The sequence below is a fragment of the Lactuca saligna genome, chromosome 4 (assembly GCF_052625555.1).
Source record: "Lactuca saligna cultivar CGN05327 chromosome 4, ASM5262555v1, whole genome shotgun sequence".
NCBI classification, from domain to species: domain Eukaryota; kingdom Viridiplantae; phylum Streptophyta; class Magnoliopsida; order Asterales; family Asteraceae; genus Lactuca; species Lactuca saligna.
In genome coordinates, this window is record NC_136420.1 from 287,992,622 (window position 1) to 288,012,658 (window position 20,037).

Here is a 20,037-nt window from a genome sequence, read left to right on the forward strand (position 1 = left end):
CCTAAAGCTCTACCAACTGTTCGATGAGCATGAAATTCATGAATCAAATGTTGCACAAACTCTATGAGAACTTGCAAAAGGTCCTCTAGTTCTTGTTAGTTACTATGATCCTCAGATTCCAAACCCCACTGTCTTGGACCCCTTCATAATTGTTATTCCACATATCCCACCTGTTCAACCCTCTAGTCCAGCCTTACCTACTCCTACAAATAGCAACTATCACAACCATTCAACAAACCTTCAGAAAACCCACGAGCTTACAAACCTAACCTTCCTAGAACAGATCACACTTCAGAATCTTCACATACTCCAATGTCATACAAACCCAAGATTTTATGTCACAAATGTGGTCCTGCAAACCTTTTTGCCAAAGAATGATTAGTTGAAGTCACATAGAAACCCAAGATTTAGGACTCTACATACTATACACGTCGAGCTCAAGAAATGGCAGAGAGTGAAAAGAATTTTGTTACCATTGTATCAAGAAAAGTGGAAGGGTATTGGTCGTCTGGAGATGATGATGACGTGAGTACTGGAAGAAACATGTGCTTTATGGCTAGACAGAAAATTAAATATCATGAAGGCTACTGGTCATCTAGATCAGAGGAAGACTATAAAGATATTGAACCAAACTACTGCTACATAGCTACCAACTATCCACCCGGTAGAAGCATCGTTCAATAGGTAAATGTTTTGATTAATGATAATAACTTTGATTGTCTCTTTGCGAAACATATCCAACCCATATCCAATCAGATATGAACATCATTTACAAATCCTATAAGTCAGCCATAGAAGCCAGTGAGAAGATGGTGAGTGAATTAAGTCGTCTTAGATTACGTTTTGAGGATAACAAGTTAAAATATAGTCTTTTTAAGAAGACCTTGTAATGTCAAAAGATGAATGTATCATCCTTAAAAAAATGAGAAATCACCTATTGTAAATGAAATGTTTTAATATCTTATAACAAACATCTCAATGCTAAAATAGATGCTTTGCGTAATTCAATTGACATTCTTAAAGCAAATGAACGGATAACTCATAATTTCTGGCATCCTTCGTCATCCTAACTTTTATAGGAGACATTTCGAACCATAAACATTCGAACACCCCTGTCTCACCATTTTCACCCCTTCTTGAGACTTCTAACCAATTTGCATCAATGATTCTTGAGTTTCATCCTATAGTTGTCAAGTGTCCAAATTCCATGCCCCTTCAACCACTGACAAACCTCGACCTTAATTGAACCTCGAAATCCTACTCTAACATTCCAAATGTTGTCATTCAAATTCCAAACCACAACCCTCCTAACAACTGCGTTGTTGAAGAAATCATTCCGCAAACAACTGAACCTGATACTTCTGAGTTTGTTTGGGCATCTTTAGACAGTGTCGTTGATGACTCGTCAAATACGTGTGATTCTGACTCACAAGTGATTTCCATAAATAATCTTATGACAATAAATCCAATGTTTAACAATCCTTCTGAAATTTTCTATCGTGTACAATCAAACACTTCATAGAAAGTCAAACTCATTTCTGCTACCTTTTAGCACGTTTGGTGTCCGTTTGAGAATTGTGAGCTTTAACCCTTCAAGAGGTAAACATAGGACGTATACTCCATGGCATTTTTTGCATCTTAAAAGTCTCAAAACTCCAAGAGTTTGGAGTTTACAGCCCAAATGGCATTTGGACCGTAAACCCTAAAGACTATATATATGGCACTTAGCCATTTTTCCTTCATTTCTTCCATTTCAACTAGAGAAAACCTGATTTCTCTCCCAAGGATCTTCAAGCTTTCGTCCAAATTGTAAGTACTTCTATCCTAGAGTATATTAAGGCTTTTTATACTTCCATATATCAAGAAATCACCCAAGAAACACCAAGAACAACATGTTTACGGTCCAAGGTGTTCTTGGACCGTAAAACCTAAAATGGGTGCTAAAGTGTGCCCTAGTCCCTTCTAAGCCTTGTAAACTACCATAGATCCTTCCCTTGATGATCTTAGCACTTGAAAAACACCAAAAAACCCCAAGAACATGAGTTTACGGATTGGGAATCTCCCAAAACCGTAAACACCCCTAAAGGGTGTTTTGATGTCCCAAACTCCCTTTCTAGCATGACTTATAGACTAAGGACTTGCAAGAATGATCTAAGGACCCCAAATCACGAAATGGATGGAGTAATCATGAGTTCACTGCCATAAACTCATGAGTTTACGGTATTAAACTCCCAAGAAATGTTCAAAAACCATAAACTCCAAAAATAGTACAATTTCGAGCCCTAACCACTTTCTAAGCCCTTGAATCAGCCCTAGAACCATTCTTTGTGAAGCATGAAGCCTTAAAGCACACAAATACACCATTCACATGAGTTTACGGCCATAAACGCATGGGGGATATGGTTCAAAAACCATAAACACCCCTAGGCACTACCATTTGAAGAGTAAACTCCGAAGTGAGGCCATACTCTCCTTAGATGCAACCCAATAGCCTTCTAACACTTTGACCAAATTGTTTTCCCTACATTAGGTTGTTTATACATATTTAATTAGTTTTATAATCACTTATTATATATATATATATATATATATATATATGTCTGCATATGTTATTAGGATCATTGTGTGTGTGTCTAAGTCTTCACTTGACACCAAGCACTTGTCCGACACTTCCATCCGATCCGCTCACTGCAAGTGAGTTCATACCCCTTAATTAACCATTTAAATGTTTTTAAATTCTTTATGGGGGGAACACAAGTTGAAACATGTTTAGATATTATATCAATCACATGTGAGTAATAACTAGCATGCAAATGGATTTACTATACCGTAACTGTTTTACCAAACAGATTTCTTCAAATGACTTTCTTAAACATTTTTACATGTTTAAAACTCTTTATCAAACTGTCTTACATGCTGTAAGTTTCCTTTCAAACTCTGTTACAAATGTGTTTTCAAACAAAGGTTTTCCTTATACTTAAACTGTCTTATCAAACAAAATACTTTCAATCGTTTTATAAACCGACATCAAGTCATCGTTTCTTAGTATTAAACTATTTTCAAAGGTTTTTATAAAACTTCTTTTATGCTTTTATATTGTAAAATGCATGCCTTAATATGTATAGTTATATAAATAATGTTTAAAGGACTTAGGATGGTCAGCTCGCTTTATTTCCTTTTCCTCGTTGGCATGTGGCCTTAGGGCATCGGTTGCTCGTCCGAATGTCGTATAAATGTTAATTATATATCATGTATACATATATAGGTATAAAGGTTCTATTAGTTAGTTAAGTACCTTTGGGTAGCAAAGTTATACTTCTGGATATACTCGTACATTACTAGTAACTATAATAGGTATTGTTAGGAGATACTACTTACAATTCCAAGTACAAGAATCACACAAGAGTCAGTTCATTCATGAGTCTATACTAATACATTACATGCTACATGAGAATATCTACATAGATACACTTACATGAGTGCATTTACAAATATACGCTTACATGAGTACGTTTACACAGATACGCTTACATGAGTACATTTACAGATATACGAATCGAGGCGTTGAATTATGCAAGAAACACAGCTAGGTCATGACAAAAGACCGGAAGGAATGTCTAATCAAGTCAAATCGCAAAAAGAACATGTATCCTCTTGACATCAACATGATCATCGACAAGCCCCAGCTCTGTATACTCTCAAAATCTATTCCTAATGTCAGTTGGCTATGGAATAAAAGGCCTGCTCATTTGAACTTTACATATATGCATGATCTTGTTTCCGGTGAGAAGCTAAAAGGTTTAACACTACTCAAGTTCGAAAATGACCTTTTATGTGTTGTGTCCGAGTGTCCTGTCATCATTGAAAAATCTATCTCCGATTCGTTAGAACTTCTGCACATTAATCTATGTGGACCCTCAACAATAGAGAGTCTACCTCACAACAAATACATTTTTGTGATTGTTGATGATTTCACTAGGTTCACCTGGATCTTCTTCCTAAGGCTCAAGTCAGAACAACTTCGGAACTCATCAACTTTATCAAAGGAATTGAAGTTCTCATCAAACTTTCGGTGAGATAAATCTGAAGTCATAGTGGTTCGGAATTTACCAATGCCAATATTGAGAACTTCCATACCGAGAAAGGTATTGAGTACAACTTCACTTCTCGATACATTCCACAATGAAATGGTATATTCAAATGACACAACAGAACATGTTTCGAAGCTTCTCGATCCATGTTCAACTTTGCAAATCTTCCACTCTATTTTTGGGTTGAACCTATTTCAACTGCATGTTTCAATCAGAATATGAGTATTATCAATCCACACCTCAATAAGACACCGTACAAAGCTGTGTATGGTCGAAAGCCAAGTATCTCCTTTCTTCATGTTTTTGGATGTAGATGCTTCATCAAAAACAACCGACATCAACTTACAAAGTTCCAACCCAAAGCTGATGAAGCAATCTTTCTTGGGTACTCTGCTAAATCAAAGGCTTATCAAGTTCTTAATCGGCGAACTCTCGTTCTTGAAGAAATCTTTGATGTTACCTTTGATGATAACTTTGTTCGGAATTCTGGCCCAACCCATTTCATAATTCACATCATGGAACTCAATGCTCTAGCGCCAAGATGTTCGAACCAACAAACAATTTATGAAGTTGACTTTGAAACCCTGTTCAGACCTTCAGAAACAAATCTTGATTCGAAATCTCGACCAAGATAAACCTCATCAATCGAAGCTCCTGTTTCCAAAAATGTTTCAGGTACGACACCTAGTTTTCCTCCATTTGATTCCGAACCGTTTCAACCTTCTTAGTTTGATTGGAAGAATAGTCAACCCTCCCTTGAATCAAATGTAGATGGATTCCAAGATGCAGCTCATCAATTTGTTGAATTTGATCCTCCTATCAACCACAACGATGATGCAAATTTATTTGATTTTCCACATGAGGACGATGTAAATGTGTCTGGTTTAGAAGTTTAGGGGAAGCATCACCCCCAAGTTCAAATTATTCAGGGGGAGCAACATAAATCTATTGTTGATATAGAATCCTTGGCTACACAAGAGCTTCCGAGACTACACATTTGGATTAAGGAGCATCCTCCAAACCTAGTTATTAAGAATCCAAATGCTGGTGAACAAACTCCTTCTGCCCCAAGTGATCAAAATGAATGTCATTTCTCAGCATTTATCTCAATAGTTGAACCTAAATCCATCAAAGAAACGTTAGATCATGTTGATTGGATTACAACCATGTAGGATGAATTGGCATAATTTGATACAAATGAAGTATGGACTCTGTTTCCTCCTCCTCAGAACCTCCCCATTTCTGGTATAAGATGGGTGTTTCAGAACAAGATAGATGACATAGGATTTATCATTCCGAATAAAGCAAGATAGGTGGACAAAGGATTCACACAGATCAAAGGGCTTGACTACGATTAGACTTTTGCTCCTATTGCCCATCTTGAAGTTAACAGAATCTTTCTTGCTTATGCTGCTCACAAAGGCTTTAAGGTTTACAGGATGGATGTTAAAAGTGACTTTCAAAATGGTGAACTTTGTACTGAAGTATATCTCCAACAACCTCCCAATTTTCTCAATCTCTCATATCCGAACTGCTGCTATAAACTTTGAAAAGTTGTTTAAGGCCTCAAGCAAGCTCCTCGCACCTGGTACGAGACTCTCCCCAACATCCTCAAGTGTTTTAGTTTTCAAAGAGGTATTCTTGATCCTACACAGTTCTGAAGGTCAAATGAAAAACATCTCATGCTTGTCCAAATTTATGTTGACGATATCATTTTTGGATCACATATTCATCAATAGTTGCTGATTTTGCCAAACAAATGGTCAATCGATTCCAAACGAGTATAAATCGTGAATTAAGTTTCCTTCTTGGTCTCCAAATTAAACAAACCAATCAAGGAATCTTTATTCCCCAAGAAAAGTACATCTCGAAACTTCTCAAGAAATATTTAATGGAAACATGTGCCTCGGCCAAGGTACCTGTCACACCCCCGAACCAGAATGGCGGAAACGTTTGGGGGCGGGTGACGTCATTGTGCAGTATCATAACAATTATATATAAATGAAACATAGCAAACCCAAATATCATACTTCAATATAACAAGATTACATTTTTTACATCATGTTTATGTTCTCAAAATTCACACAAAAGAGACATTAGTAAGCAAATTTCCAAAACTCAACAAAATAACCTTGAGTCCGTGATCCATAACCTGCTTATTGATTTCCTGAGAATACAAGTCATTTGAAAAGGCGTCAACATAAAATATGTTGGTGAGTTCATAAGCATTTTTGTATAAAACTTCATAGTTTTCTCCTAGAAAATCCTATATTTTCTGATGTATAAAAATAGTAGCCTTTATAAAAACATAACACTTGTTTGGAAAAGATCTCATTGAGGAAAATCAATGTAGTTAAGTGTAAACCGAAGGTGAAATCTGTATAAATACAATTCTGATATATTCTAGTGAGTTGCTATAACCATACTAATGTGACGGAGTGCCGGTTACGACGTTCTTCATGCATCGGTTTTGTTTAAGACATATGTCACCCAAGACTGGCCGGTCTAGCTGTAGCGAACAACAAAGTTGAGGGGTGTCAACCCCGTATAGATCTATACACAAACTCCAGCTCTCCCTCCAGGAGACTTAGGTTATAACTCTTACAGGATTAAAGTGTACAATATTGTATTAATATATTTACTATGAAGATTTTTCTGACTAGAATACTAACCTATAACACTACTCAAATTTAGGTCAATAACAATCACATGTGATTATACCAATTATGTAATGTGACTTCATCAAACAACTAATGTAGTAAACTCACTATGTATTTCATGATATTTCTAATACAAATATGAACTTCCATACATACTTTATAGTATACATCAAAGTGTACATCCATACGATTCCAAAAATAGACTTAGATTTAGCTCTTGGAATTTAAAAAAAGTTGTAGTATTCGGAATTACCTACACGTGGATATAAAGAACGTTAAAAATGATGTTCGTATGCGAAAGTTACGACCTTTCCAAGATTTAGCTGTTAGAAACCCTAATTTTACTGAACTCAAGATGTGAGTATTGAAACTCAAAACATGAGGAGTCATTTTGCCACATTTCGGATCTAGAAGGTGTATGACGAGGCTACAAAGTGATAAGATCCAAATTCACTACGTGAACATTCATATTTCACAACGTGAGGAGTCATGTGGCTACCTTCGGAAGCTAGAAGATTGATGGTGAGTCTACAAAGAGATAAGCTCGTAACTCACGACGTGAACAATGAGATTCTCATGTTGTGAGGGTCCAAAATCCTTCATATAAACAGCAGGTCCGACCTTGACACTTCCTTACACCATTTCCCTTTCTCCTCCCTCCTTTGCTGAAGCCCTCTTCCATCCCGAGCCCCGATGACCTTGTACGCTGACCGTTTCTACTTAGATTACATAAAATCACACTGCTAAGGTGAGTTTCACGACCCCACTTTCTAAAATTTTCGGGGGTAACGCATGCCAAATATTGTATATATGTTAATATTATGTCTATATGATAGTATATTAGTATCAACGTAGATAGTTATATTAACCCGGATATAATTGTTTTAATATAATATTTTGAATACATAGAAGTATTATCAACTTGTTAGCATGTTATTATACTAATGTAGATCTTGAGTAATTCTTAGGATTCTATACATACGTTGCGTGCGATATAGTTCCGAATTTATATTCGTAAATTCTATATGTTAATTTATAAAGTATGTTGTTATTGGTTATATGTCAAGATAAAACTTGGTTTTACTTCAATTTATAGCTGTTATATTGCCTAAATGTTATGAAGTTAGGAGTAATGTTTAAAAGCATAGTCTAGAGACTTAGGGTTTTAGACATGCAAATGCTTTGTTGTTAGAGTTATAGGAAGCCGTTGAAGTCTACATGAGTTATTCTATTCATCAACTAAGATTGGAAATTTTAGTGAAAGTCCTCTGACCTGTATTCGTTAATCCCATTTGAGCGTGACAACCCCACCCGTGGTTGTTAGCTACAACCAATATTTGGCGGGTGACGAACTTGCCTAATTTACTACCTTCCAATGTCAATGAAGCGTATGGAAACTACCACAAGGTGTGATCCTTGTACTACCGCAAGGTGTGATCCTTGTACTACCGCAATGTGTAATCCTTGTACTACTTCAATGTGTGATCCTTGTAATAATAATAAGAGGTATAAAACTAAGTCATATAGTCACAGCTACAGATTCATGGTAGCACAAATTTAGAGGCATTATACTTTGTCAATATACAAGTATGAATGTTAAGTATAAGTTTCCCAAAGACTTATATTCTAAGTATAAGAATCTAGTAGGTATATTACTTGTATATTAAGTAGACCACTATACCTATCCTACTTACTCATATATAATTGAAATAGATTTATACATAGTGGTTTTACTCGTACAGAATTGAAATAAGATTTATACGTAGCAACTTAGTTAGTATGGAATTACAAAAATTTATATTTATAATATATAAGACTTGTAGGTATATACTTATCTAGTACATAAACCATTATACCTAGGATATATATACTAAACGTTGGAAAGTCAAAATAATACTTTCAAAACTATACTTTTGAACTTGGAAAATGTAGTATTTTTATATGGAGTCAAAACCTGTGGACTCACCAACTTTATGTTGATGTATTTTAAATTGCATGTGTTTTCAGGAAGTTGATGACTATGATACAAGAAATGACGATACAGTGCCCGGTGTTTCTGCCGACGGCCGGGGTGTGATAGATTGGTATCAAAGCTATTAACTATAGTGAATTAGTACTTTCTTAGGAAAGCACGACTATAGTTTAGGGTTTACTCTATTAGGTTTAGGTATATCCCTTAACCTACAAATAAAAAGTATTATTAATTATACTGAAGGAATACTTACAGGAGAGGTGACAGGATAGACATGTCGCTTGGGTTGATGGATTTCAAAACGGCTATATGCCAAAATGATCCTGCCTTTTCGACTATCATGATTGGCCAGTGCCTTATCAGCTAGACCTAAAGTAACAAACAATAATTAATAGAGCATGAATACAAAAATAATAAATATAGAGTCATGTATGAAGACTCGGACCTGTAATGAGAATACACCTAAATACCCAGAATGCTTTTGATCTCAAGGACTTAGATCGGATATTCCAACTAAAGTTCATATGTCCATAGATCTTATCAAAACTAGGTGTAGGTGTCACTACTAGAAAAACAGCCTTTTACGACGCTCATTGCACATCGTAAAAGGCTCAGACGACACGCAAATGCGCGTCAAGGAAGGCTCTGTCATAAAGAGAGATGACGCGCTTTTGCGCGTCATCTATAGACGATGCGCATTTACGACGCTCATTTACGACGTGCAATTACGACGCGCATTTACGACACACAATGCGTATCAAGGAAGGCCCTGTCATAAAGGAAGACGACACGCATTCGCATGTCTTAAGCTTACGACGCGCGTGTTAATGACACGCAATGCGTATCATTAAAACCCCAGTCAAGAAAGGTCATGTCATAAATGAAAATGACACACATTTTTACGTATCGTAAATTTAAATGTTTAAAAAAATATATTTATATATTTATTAATTTTTAAATTAAATTTGCATTTACTGTCTCATAATAGAAATAAAATACCATATAAAAAAAATACAATCCATTGCATAAAATTTAATGTCATACAATTCTATTTCTTACAATATATAAATTTGCATTCATCTAATCTACTATGTGTTTCATACTAACAATTGAAATGAAGAATGCAACACTTGCATTTGCAGCATCTTATCTCTTTCAGCTTGAGCTTTCTTTTCCTCTTCTAACTCTAGAGCTATTCGCTTTCATCAACCCTGTGAACACAACACAAAATCACTTGTCATTTTCATTCTACTTTTAAATTAATTCTTATTGGGACATTCTACTGTTAAACCTACCAAATGAGAACAACTAACTAAATGAGAATAATGAAACCATTAAAAGAAGTGTGCATCACCTTTAAAACAAGTGTACAACTGTTTCAAAACATAGTAAAAGAAATCAATTAAGAAGAAAAAAAGTGTGCATCACCTTTATAAATGTCAGCAGTGAAGTTAATGGACTCTGAAGAAGAAAACTTTATTCCACTAAATTTAACACAACACATTTTTTTTATTTTTAAATATTGTTATTTAAAAAAAAGTAAACATTTCACCTAAAAAATTATACTATAAGGATAAAAAATCAAACCTGGATGTTGTAACCCTTTCTGGATATAACTCCGGTGCCCAGGTTGAGAACTCCAGGAGCATTATTGACAAGAATGTTCACAGTGTGAGACTTATGACCAGTTAACTGTTTTATTAATATTAAATTTCAGTTATATATAGCCCATAAACTATTTGCTAAATAATGATTGATAAGACATTAATGAAAAATTAGAAATTGACGCATATCTTACATCTTCTTCATAAAGCACACCCCAATAGGGGTCAAGGACTTGATTCATTGAGAACTTATTATAGTACTCCATGGGATAAACATCTCCCTACATTCAAACAAATATATCACAACTCAAATTAATAAAAAAATAAGTAATTATCACAAATAGAAACCTGCAAAGAATTAAAGAATATACCTCTGAAACCACACTCAAGTTCTCATCAACCGTGTGACTTATATTTGAGGCAGTAGGAATTGGAGCTGGGGCTTCCAGATCTAGATACGAAGCAGCACAATAGTTCCAAAATGGAGCAGTTTCACCCAATTTTTTCTCTTCTTAAAGCAATCTACAATTTGCAACATACACAGTTAGTGTGTGTGTGTGTGTGTTGCATGAAAAAAGGCATTTAAGACACATCTCACCTTCCCTGTTCTTGTGAGCTTTTTGATTCCAAATTTGGCTAAGTTTCTCTGAACAGTAACCATCTTCCCAGGATCCCCAGTGACCTGATTAACCAGAGGAGCTCTGTGATTACAAACTTGGCTAAAATACTATTAACAAGTGTCGTTTACTTTAATTGTATGGCTGTATGTTTATAATGAGTCAGTAGTCATATGTAATGCGGATGTAATGAATATGTCACCTCTATTGTCAATGAGTATTCTGTTGTATCCACAACTTTGGCTCTAAAGATGTCTCCTAGCCACATAATCTGAAGGAGAAGTAACAACGTATCAATCTTCAATCTCATATGTAATCAATTAACATGGTAGAATCTAATAATATATATACATGTCTTCTGAAAGTCAAAAAATTATTAAAGTAGAGAAAATAAAACCCCAGATCTTGTTGTTTGATTGACATCACCAGATGCAAGGCATTGTCTTGAAACATTTAATATGCTTGGGATAAATTTGAAAATTTTAATATGTGTGTATATGATTGGGATGTAGCTTTAGAACAAGTAGAACAATTACAATATTACCCTCCAGGGAACAAATAGACTTACCACTTCAGATGCATCAGGAGTGAATTCAATAAAAGATCCAACAGCCCTGTTCAAGATGATGCCAACATCATAACTATTTCAAAAAAATCAAATTTAAAAAGGGAAATAATGACATAGAACCTTACTTGAGGTCAACCACTCTAACATTATTACTAGTCTCATCTTGTAGGCACCTGAGTGATCCTATGTTTGAATTCAAGTTGAACATCATAAGATTTTTCTGTTTCTATGATTTGAGTAGCATTGGTGGAAGCAGATTTTGCATTTACATGTGGCTTTGAGTTCTTTCACTAGTACTTGGGTCGTTTTGATGATGTTGATGCTGATGCAGACAAACTAGGAACCATAACCAGAATATTTCTTCCATTCTTTTAGAAAGGGGTCTGATAGAATAGATGATAAACTCCCTTGTAATACATTGGACCTATCGCATTAAATGAATGATCAGAAAACAAAACTTATAATCTCTCAAAACATCTTACTAATTAAAGTAACTTAAGGGATTACCATTAGGATCTGTATGTTAAAATACTCGCCAAAAGATACAAAACCATGCAAAGAGAATAAAAATAGAGTAAGTACTGTCTTAAAAAAAATGTTGAAATAACTACCTTGGTTGCTACATATCCATGGGTTTCACGATCCCAACATTCCAAAACTCAACCAAAGGTGCCTACAGCACTAGAAATTTGTTGATACCTACAAAAGAAGAGTGATAAAAATATAAGATTTTGCAGACAACGGTTACTTTACAGCTAACCTTCACCCATCTTGCTCAATATTTTATCTGAATGAAATCATTACAAAAAATTAAAATGCCAGTTGATGTGATATGAAGAGGTCAAAGAAAATTAGCCATCTTCTCTAACTCTCCAATCATATCAATCTATCTGGAAAATTTAAATCATGTTACAAAAAACCTAACAGATACCATTTATATGTTTATTATAGAATCTTACTTCCATTTTATGTTTTGTTTTTTTCTTTCTTTCTTTCCTTATTAAGACTGATAAGATATGAACAGATAATTTCACAGAAAGAGAACAAACAAACAACTACTTCTTTTCATTCAATTTCAAAACCCATACATTCAAGAGGATTGGGTTCTCCAAGAGTTTTTCACTAACAAATTTTGCCCTCTCAGCAAAGGACTAAGGACCACAACATTCCAGACCATAAAGTGAAAGGAGGGGTAAAGTCAATTTTCAATGGGATCAACATCCAATTTAGGGTATATAATAACATAATCTTATGTCCCCGTTAAGTCAAAAAGACACAATTTAGGGTATATAATAACATAATCTTTTAGACAAAAAAAAAAAAGCAAAAAGATTACCTGAAGTTTACAGGGTTCAACAAGACGAAAAAACAAAATATCACTCTAAAGTAACCCTTGTGCAATAGAAAACCACCTCCATCCAGCACTTAAACCATGTCTTACTTTCAAATAATTTGTCTTAAACTCCTTTCCAGATTCATCAACAAGAATAAGTGTTGTATCATGCTCAGGCAAATGCATAACACAAAATTTCTTCGGTAAAATCTAAAAAAAAGCATCATATAACTGTTATGATATATCCTTTCCAGATTCAAAAGACATTATTCAAAAAACATTAATCAATTGCCATGGCTTGAAAAACTATCTGTTTGTGTGTGAAAAGGGATGCATAATGAATAAGTTATCTTAATTAACTTCAACTAGCAACATAAGTATGTTAACTAGCTTACATGTGAAAATTCTGAAATAGAATTCTCAGAATATGTGCTTTTACACAGAAACCCTACAAAATATACAGCAACTGATAGTTAGATGAAAGGTTTTGGGAGGTAATATTAGTATATAAAAAGACTAAAAACTGCAATAGTTAGCTATATTCAACACTTCCAGATTTACCCTCAAGATTTTAAGTACAAGAATACGATGCCAACATGGAAAATCAAGTGATGTAGCCCTCACTTACATCCTGAGAAACACCTGTACATTCAAAATTAAAACTGCAAATCAAAATAAAAAAGAATACGATGTCACAATGGCAAACCAAGTGACTTTACTATTTACCTGAGAGAAGCGTTAACATTGCCCATATGAAGACAAAGTCTCGCATTTTTATTCCAACACTAAAGACCCAAATCAAAGGGTTAGATGATTGGCCAAAATCGGGGGAAGAATTAATGGTAGCCTATTTTTGGATCTAGGGTTTTACCAACGATATTCTGAATCGGCATTTAGGGTTTTAAAAAGAAGATCGAATCGAATCAGAGGACGAATAAGAGAGGGCGTGCTCGTATCACAATCCAGGCGATTCATAAGAACATCGAGGCATATATGAAATTGAAAGCAAAGAATGAATTTGTGTCTGAATCTGAACCCGTCCTTTTGCCTACTTGATTTGATCTCTAGCTACTGCTCCCGTTCCTTTTATATTTGTCACTTTATCTCTTTTCTTTATCTTCCACCTCTCTTTCCCCTTCTCTTTCTCTCTTCTAGAATACCTTATTTCGTTGCTCCACCGGTATCGATGCCTCCGGTTGCTTTTGTGACGCCTCGTGGTATATTCATCGTCGCTTTTTTAGGAAGAGATCAAAGCCGAAGACGATGGCGATAAAGAGACAGAATCTTAGGCATGCCTTAGTTCACATGGTGAATCGTGACCTAGAGGAGAGAGAGAGAGAGAGAGGTAGGTAGGAGGGTACTTCAAAAAATTTAGATATTTGGTTTTCCCGCTTACCTCTATCAAAGAAGAGGGACGCGCGTATTAAAAATTATAAAACAATATTCGTATACGACGCCCATTTAATTTAGGTGCCTTCCGTGTTTTTAATTTTCTTTTTTTTGGACACTAATTTTAGGGCACTCAAAAATACGTGTCCACTATCCTTCAAATTTTTAAAAAACTAACATTATTTTTTAGACACACAGAAATGCGTATCGTATATCTGCGCGTGTCATTGTTTGCGCGTCGTAAAAGGCTCTTTTTCTAGTAGTGTGTACAACTATATTTTATTATGATCAGATCATATGAATTATTTAAATTAGGATTAATATTTAATAGACTAAACACTTGGTGATCAAAAATGTATAGGAACTAAACAAAATGCCTAGAAGAAGTAGCGCTCGTCTAAACCTGAACCAACGACCAGAACCACAACAATAACAACCACAACCATAACCACTAGAATCAAACCCTCCAATAAGTTCAGCAGAACTTGAAGAAATCATAGCTCAGAGAATCACTACAGCTCTAGCTAATGTTTTAAGCGGAGGAGTTAGAAATGAAGGGGTTGTTAGCTTGACCCGTTGGATTGAAAATGCGGAATAAGTATTTCAAATAAGCTTATGTCCGGGCGAATGTAAGGTACGATTTGTTGCGTGTACCTTCGCTGATGCAGCACTTACATGGTGGAACAGCCATGTGAATACAACAGGTATTGATGCTGCCAATTCCATGACATGGGAAGAGCTGAAGAGGATGATAATAGAGGAGTATTGTCCAAGGGAGGAAATACATAAGCTGGAACAAGAATTATGGACCCTAACCATGATGGGTTCAGAGATAAATGCTTATACTACTAGATTCAATGATCTTGTGGTGATGTGTCCAGCACTTGTAACCACAAAATACAAGAAGATTGAGTGATATATCTGGCGTCTAGCATCACAAATCAAAGGAATGGTGATCGCATCAAAGCCTACAACATATGACAGTGAAAAGCTTATAGCTCATCAGCTAACTAACACAGAAATTCAATTGGGATTTATAGCTGATTCTCCCGAATCTGGAAAGAACAATCGCAAATTTAATGGGAAGAATCCCAGACAATCATCTGAGGAGAGACAAGATGTGATAACTAATTATGCAGCCACAACAACAATACCTGTACAATCAAGGAAGTATGTTGGAAAACTCCCAAGGTGCACTCAGTGTAATCGTCATCGCCTAGGTAACTGTTCGTGGTGCAGTCAATGCAACCTCAGCATGCAAGTGACTGTTATATTTGCAGGAAGTGCAAAAAGAAGGGACACACTGCCAATTATTTCAGGAGCACAACACCTACAACAGAAAATCAAGGAACAAACACTGAAACAGGCTACAATGGAGGACAAACATGTTTTGCATGTGTTGAAATCAGACATATCAAGAAGGAATGTCCAAAGTTAAGGAGTCAAGGGAGTTAGGCTGTGGTAGGGAAATCGTAATAGGAAGCAGGGAAGCTATCCAGGACCCTTCGCCGGTACCTGGTACAAAATAAATTTCACAATGAAATTTACTTCAACGGGGGTCGAATTTAACACTAGTCAAATTTAGGTCAATAACAATCACATGTGATTATACCAATCACGTAATGTAATTTTGTCAAACAAGTAATGTAGTTAACTTACTACGTATTTCATGATAACTCTAATACAAATATGAACTTTCATACATACTTTATAGTATAAATCAAAGTGTACGTCCATACGATTCCAAAAATATAGAGAACGTCTAAATCTAACTTCACGTGAAGAAGTTATGATAAATTATAACGCTATAGATCCTTATGACAAGAGGATTTTAAAATAGACTTAGAGTTAGCTCTTGGAATCTAAAAAAAATTGTAGTACTCGGAATTACCTACACGTGAATATAAAGAACGTCAAAAATGATGTTCGTATGCGAAAGTTACGACCTTCCCAAGATCTAGCTGTTAGAAACCCTAATTTTACTGAACTCACGGCGTGAGCATAGAAAATCAAAACACGAGGAGTCATTTTGCCACATTTCGGATCTAGAAGGTGTATGACGAGGCTACAAAGTGATAAGATCCAAATTCACGACGTGAACATTCATATTTCACGACGTGAGGAGTCATGTGGCTACCTTCGGAAGCTAGAAGATTGATGGTGAGTCTACAAAGAGATAAGCACGTAACTCACGACATGAATAATGAGATTCTCACGTCATGAGAGTCCAAAATCCTTCATATAAATAGCAGGTCTGACCTTGACACTTCCTTACACCATTTCCCTTTCTCCTCTCTCCTTTGTTGAAGCCCTCTTCCATCCCGAGCCCCGACGAGCTTGTACACTGACCGTTTCTTCTTAGATTACATAAAATCACACTGTTAAGTTGAGTTTCATGACCCCACTTTCTAAAATTTTTGGGGGGGGGGGGGGGGGGTAACGCATCCTAAATATTGTATATATGTTAATATTATGTCTATATGATAGTATATTAGTATCAACGTAGATAGTTATATTAACCGGGATAAAATTGTTTTAATATAATATTTTGAATACATACAACTATTATCAACTTGTTAGCATCTTATTATACTAATGTGGATCTTGAGTAATTCTTAGGATTCTATATATACGTTGCGTGTGATATAGTTCCGAATTTATATTCGGAAATTCTATATGTTAATTTATAAAGTATGTTGTTGTTATTGGTTTTATGTCAAGATAAAACTGGGTTTTACTTCAAGTTATAGTTGTTATACTACTATAATGTTATGAAGTTAGGAGTAATGTTTAAAAGCATAGTCTAGAGACTTAGGGTTTTAGACACGAAAATGCTTTGTTGTTAGAGATATAGGAAGCCGTCGAAGTCTACATGAGTTATTGTATTCATCAACTAATATTGGAAATCTTAGTGAAAGTCCTATGACATGTATTCGTTAATCCCGTGTGAGTGTGACAACCCCACCTGTGGTTGTTAGCTACAACCAATATTTGGCGGGTGACGAACTTGCCTAATTTACTACCTTCCGATGTCGATGAAGCGTATGGAAACTACCGCAAGGGTGATCTTTGTACTACCGCAAGGTGTGATCCTTGTACTACCGCAAGGTGTAATCCTTGTACTACCCCAATGTGTGATCCTTGTAATAATAATAAGAGGTATAAAACTAAGTCATACAGTCGCAACTACATATTCTTGGTAGCACAACTTCAGAAGCATTATACTTTGTCGATATACAAGTATGAATGTTAAGTATAAGTTTCCCAAAGAATTATACTCTAAGTATAAGAATCTAGTAAGTATATTACTTGTATATTAAGTAGACCACTATACTTGTCCTACTTACTCGTATAGAATTGAAATAGATTTATATGTAGCGGTTTTACTCGTATAAAATTGAAATAAGATTTATATGTAGCAACTTAGTTTGTATGGAATTACAAAAATTTATATTGATAATATATGAGACTTATAGGTATGTTTTTATTTGGTACGTAAACCATTATACGTAGGATACATATACTAAACGTTGGAAAGCCAAAAGAATACTTTCAAAACTATACTTTTGAACTTGGAAAATGTTATATATTTATATGGAGTCAAAACCTGTGGACTCCCCAACTTTATGTTGATGTATTTTAAATTGCATATGTTTTCAGGAAGTTGATAACGATGACACGAGAAATGAAGGTACACTGCCCGGTGTTTCCGCCGACGGCCGGAGTGTGACACAACCGATCTTTAAACATATCGTGAAAACCATTATTTACTAAATAAATAATAATAGTTGTAGTCGTAACTAGAATTTTCGATTCGATCATTTCGTTTGTGGGAATCAATCCACTTTGAATATCTATCAAAATGACCCCAAATATTATCTAAACCGGCAAACAACCCTTTTCCTTTATAAAATGCTAAGTATGACTCCATTTGTCAGAAAAATGCCCAGTTATGATTTGTATACAACATTGACTTGTTTGAGTTTATGACAGTAGCTTTATGACATGCATATTTTTCCACCATAAATGTTTATTTGTGTATTTTCTTGGTGAAATCATTTATATTGAATATTTATAAATAATCCATAATAGTTTTCAAATAGTCCTTAATAAGACACAAAGCTCCAATTTTCGAAAGTTCTAGGAATAATGTTAAAATTTCAAGGCCCGTTTCAACAACTTTTTATTTCTAGATATGAAGACATGAGTAAAGGGAGCATGCTGGACATACCCAAAAACATGGAAGGCTCTTTTGTAAACTAGTATTCTTTATGAGGTGATTAAAATATTATTTTATACTTCCTGAGATTTGAAATTTCACGTTCATGGGAAGTGAAAATAAAATAATAATATTTCAACACACATACCAAACATATGTTCACATGCAATTATTCAAGAAATCTAGAACAAGAGTTTACTTGTACTCTCCCCCAAAATTAAATAAAATCTTGGAAAAAAAAAGGTGGGGTATGAAGCTCACCTTGGTTAGCTTGCTGGGTGATTTGAAGAGAGGTGACGAAGTTTCCAAGCACCAAAACTAGGAAGGTTCTTAAATCTGTAAAGTACTCTAGTAATAATTTTTATATGTAAATATATGAAATCTTAGAATAATGTGAACAATTACTATTCAAAGAGGATAAAATACTTACAAAAGAGATCTAGAAATTTTCTTTGAAAAAGATGAAACTTGAAGCTTGAGTAAGTAGAGAGCAGCCTTAGGTGATTTATGGAAGTGAAAATGGGAAGTGGAACTTAGGGAGGAAGGGTTCACGTATCTAAATGGGAGGATAAGGGGGTGACTTGATATTTGCATAGAGTGTTGGTGGGTAAAGCTTATTTTCTATGGGTACTATATGTTTTACTGAGATTTGCATGGGAAATGAGAGATTTACATCACATCATAAAGTCAAACCCCAATATTTCCTTAGAACCTCCTTAAAAATCTAGGGTGTTATTTTATATAAATATTTTTAAAATAATCAATTTTGGCTTAAAATAAGGGTTTAAGGGGTTTAGGATATGAAAAATACAAGTTTGGAGGAATTCCCGATGTGAAAATATCCTAAACTGAAGAAGAGGTTCGAAATGGTAAAAATCCGAAGCCTAGAAGCAAATTCTGGAGTCCTTAAGCAAGTTCTGAAGTCAACAGGTGAGGTCCGGAGAAAATCCCGAAATTCCAGAGTCAGCTGCTAAATTCTGGTGTCAAGATCCAATTTTCGGGGTGCTCTTCTCAGATCCGGAGTCAAGAAGTGAATCAGTGGCCCAGACCAACCAGGGATTTCCGAAACGAGGTGAGATGATGCGCAGAACTTCTGGGGCTACAAAATTGTCCGGAGCGTAGTTCCAAAGCAACTAGAGGCTCCAAAATGGGTGGTAGAAATGAGAGGCTTCCGAGATGCCATTCCTCTTGTTTTCCTTAGAAGACATTTCAGACTAAAAGGATTTCGGTCAAGAGGGTTAGGACCAAGAGGGTTCCTTTTAGGTTTTCTCCATCAGTGTTTGGTTGTTTTTCGACTGAGGAAGGTACATAGGGAGATTTGGGAGAGATTTCACATACATGGAGAGATTTGGGTGAGATTTCACATACTTGGAGAGATTTGGGAGCGATTTCACCTGCTTAGAGACATTTGGGAGAGATGTCACATACTTGGAGAGATTTGAGAGAGATCTCACATACTTGGAGAGATTTGGGAGAGATTTCACATACTTGGAGAGATTTGGGAGAGAGTGATGCACGTTGGGAGAGATTAAGAGGTACTTTATCATAAGCCTTTATTAATGTTTTTCTTCGTAATTGAAAGAC

General features: G+C 35.3%; 1 long non-coding RNA gene across 1 annotated transcript; it reads right to left on the minus strand.

Moving 5' to 3' along the window:
• Nucleotides 1-11,141: 11,141 nt before the first annotated feature.
• Nucleotides 11,142-11,764, minus strand: LOC145039186 (uncharacterized). Its single transcript, XR_013679770.1, has 3 exons — nucleotides 11,638-11,764; nucleotides 11,513-11,558; nucleotides 11,142-11,215 (listed from the first exon to the last, which is right to left on the minus strand). It is a non-coding gene; the product is annotated as an uncharacterized LOC145039186 (long non-coding RNA).
• Between the last annotated feature and the right edge of the window lie 8,273 nt (nucleotides 11,765-20,037).